At 43.2% G+C, this 3,311-nt stretch overlaps 1 pseudogene; it reads left to right on the plus strand.

Annotated features, from left to right (window-relative positions):
- Positions 1 to 379: 379 nt before the first annotated feature.
- Positions 380 to 956, plus strand: LOC113934848 (annotated as a pseudogene).
- The last annotated feature ends 2,355 nt before the right edge of the window (positions 957 to 3,311 follow it).

Below are 3,311 nucleotides of genomic sequence, written 5' to 3' on the forward strand. Positions count from 1 at the left end.
TGTATTTGATTCAATACAATAACAGATATATATATATTGGTAATCATGAGTCCATGTGCACAAAAAATCAAGTGGTGTTTAGCAATTCTATTTATGAGAGTAGAGGTTTCCCTTCCCAATAATTTGGTGGACATGATGCTCAGAGAAATCGTCCTACTACAGCAAACCTGAAAATACTAGACAAATACAAGTGAAAAAATTTTTTTTCATTGTTTGGCTGACTGGCCTAGATAAAAGAGAATTTCCCAGAAACCAAATACTTCAGAAAGCACAATTAAGAGGAATAAGTGAGGGCTAGACTTGAGAGCTCCGCTGAAGAGCCAGAGGTTGGGCCGCAGTTACCTCCATGTCTGCTCCTGGTCCCTGGCCCCTCAGCGGCATGGTGTGCAGGGTAACGTTGAAGCAGCCCGTGGATTTCGAGGCAGCGCTGCTGAGCCCTGGTTCCCAGAAGCGGCGGTGCTGTGCCCCTCTGCCCTGCCCCACTCTGGGCCTCAGGTCCCTGGGACTCCAAGCCTCCACCACTTCTCCAGTCGCAGAACTCACCCGCCCACTCTGCAGCAGTCCACCCCACCTGGCAGCAAGCAGCGCCTCCCAACACTGGAACAAATTTTTCAGAACATAAAACAAGAATATAGTCGTCATCAAAGGTGGAGACATTTAGAAGTTGTTCTTAATCAGAATGAAGCTTGTACTTCGGAAAGTCAGCCTCATTCCTCAGCACTCACAGCACCTACTTCTCCAGGTTCCTCCTGGATGAAGAAGGACCAGCCCACCTTTACCCTCCGAGAAGATGGAATAATATGTGAGCATCTCTTAAAAGACTATGCAGATAAATTCAGGAAGAGTATGAGCAAATCCTCAGTACCAAACTAGCAGAATATGAATCTTTTGTGAAATTCACACATGATCAGATTATGCGACGATATGGGACAAGGCCAACAAGCTATGTGTCCTGAAGCTTTCTTGCATATTTGGTACCAGGTTTGACCTCAAGAGATGGCTGCTGTACACTTTTTGCAACTGGTTTGATATCACATTTCAGCTCCAACTTTGCATCCTGAGAACACTTAAATGTTTCTGCAGGTTCCATTTTATACAACTTGAAAGACCTTAAAACTTTCTGGTTGCCAAAAGCATATTTTTCTTTTCTGCTCATCCAATAAACAGCTGTGCCCTCCTGTGATAGATTTTCCAAACAAAATACCTGGAGCAGCAGTTTAGCAAAATATGCCCTCAGTGGCACTCAACAATGGAGTTTCCCCAAGCACAGTTCTGTAAGAAAAGAAATGGAATAATCCTAAAATTTGTATGGAACCAGAAAAGACCCCAAATAGCCAGAGCAATGTTGAAAAAGAAAAGCAAAGCTGGTGGCATCACAATTCCAGACTTCAAGCTCTATTACAAAGCTGTAATCATCAAGACAGTATGGTACTGTCACAAAAATAGACACATACATCAATGGAACGGAATAGAGAGCCCAGCAATGGACCCTCAACTCTATGGTTAACTAATCTTCAACAGAGCAGGAGAGAATATCCAAAGGAAGAAAGACAATCCGTTCAACAGATGGTGTTGGGAAAATTGGACAGCCACATGCAGAAGAATGAAACTGGACCATTTCCTTACAACCACACACAAAAATAGACTCCAAATGGTTGAAAGATCTAAATGTGAGACAGGAGTCCATCCAGATCCTAAAGGAGAACACAGGCAGCAACCTCTTTGACCTCAGCCACAGCAACTTCTTCCTAGAAACATCGCCAAAGGCAAGGGAAGCAAGGGCAAAAATGAACTATTGGGACTTCATCAAGATAAAAAGCTTTTGCACAGCAAAAGAAACAGTCCACAAAACGAAAAGACAACCGACAGAATGGGAGAAGATATTTGCAAATGACATATCAGATAAAGGGCTAGTATCCGAAATCTATAAAGAACTATCAAACTCAACACCCAAAGAACAAATGATCCAATCAAGAAATGGGCAGAAGACATGAACAGACATTTTTCCAAAGAAGACATCCAAATGGTCAACAGACACATGAAAAAGTGCTCAACATCACTCGGCATCAGGGAAATCCAAGTCAAACCCCCATGAGATACCACCTCACACCAGTCAGAATGGCTAAAATTACCAAGTCAGGAAACAACAGATGTTGGCGGGGATGTGGAGAAAGGGGAACCCTCCTACACTGTTGGTGGGAATGCAAGCTGGTGCAGCCAATCTGGAAAACAGTATGGAGGTTCCTCAAAAAGTTGAAAATAGAGCTACCATACGATCCAGCAATTGCACTACTGGGTATTTACCCCAAAGATACAAATGTAGTGATCTAAGGGGTACATGCACCCCGATGTTTATAGCAACAATGTCCACAATAGCCAAACTATGGAAAGAGCCAAGATGCCCATCAACAGATGAATGGATAAAAAAGAGGTGGTATACACACACACACACACACACACACACACACACACACACACACACACACACACACACTGGAATATTATGCAGCCATCAAAAGGAATGAAATCTCACCATTTGCAATGATGTGGATGGAACTGGAGGGTATTATGCTGAGTGAAATAAGTCAATCAGAGAACGACATGTATCATATGACCTCACTGATAATGAGGAATTCTTAATCTCAGGAAACAAACTGAGGGTTGCTGGTGTGGTGGGGGTGGGAAGGATGGGGTGACTGGGTGATAGACATTGGGGAGGGTATGTGCTATGGTGAGCGCTGTGAATTGTGCAAGACTGTTGAATCACAGATCTGTACTTCCGAAACAAATAATGCAACATATGTTAAGAAAAAGAAAAAGAAGAAGATAGCAGGAGGGGAAGAATGAAGGGGAGTAAGTCGGAGGGGGAGACGAACCATGAGACACTATGGACTCTGAGAAACAAACTGAGGGTTCTAGAGGGGAGGGGGGTGGGGGGATGGGTTAGCCTGGTGATGGGTATTAAAGAGGGTACATACTGCATGGAGCACTGGGTGTTATACACAAACAATGAATCATGGACACTACCTCAAAAACTCATGATGTAATGTATGGTGATTAACATAACATAATAAAAAAGGGGGGAGAAAGAGGAATAAGTGAGTTTTGAAGCTGGTATTTACTATGTAGGTATCTGTTAGTAGCCTGAGATTCTGTGTGTATGTGTTGTTGTTGTTGTTGTTGTTTACTTGAGCTATTCATTCTGGTAACAGAAGGCCAAACTGCAGGCCCAGGAAAATAAACTGGAGAACTGGAGAATCTCACATAAGTCCAGGGTCCCCAAATGGCTACTTGCTCAACAAATGAACCAG

This window comes from Zalophus californianus, chromosome 13, assembly GCF_009762305.2.
Source record: "Zalophus californianus isolate mZalCal1 chromosome 13, mZalCal1.pri.v2, whole genome shotgun sequence".
Classification (NCBI taxonomy): Eukaryota; Metazoa; Chordata; class Mammalia; order Carnivora; family Otariidae; genus Zalophus; species Zalophus californianus.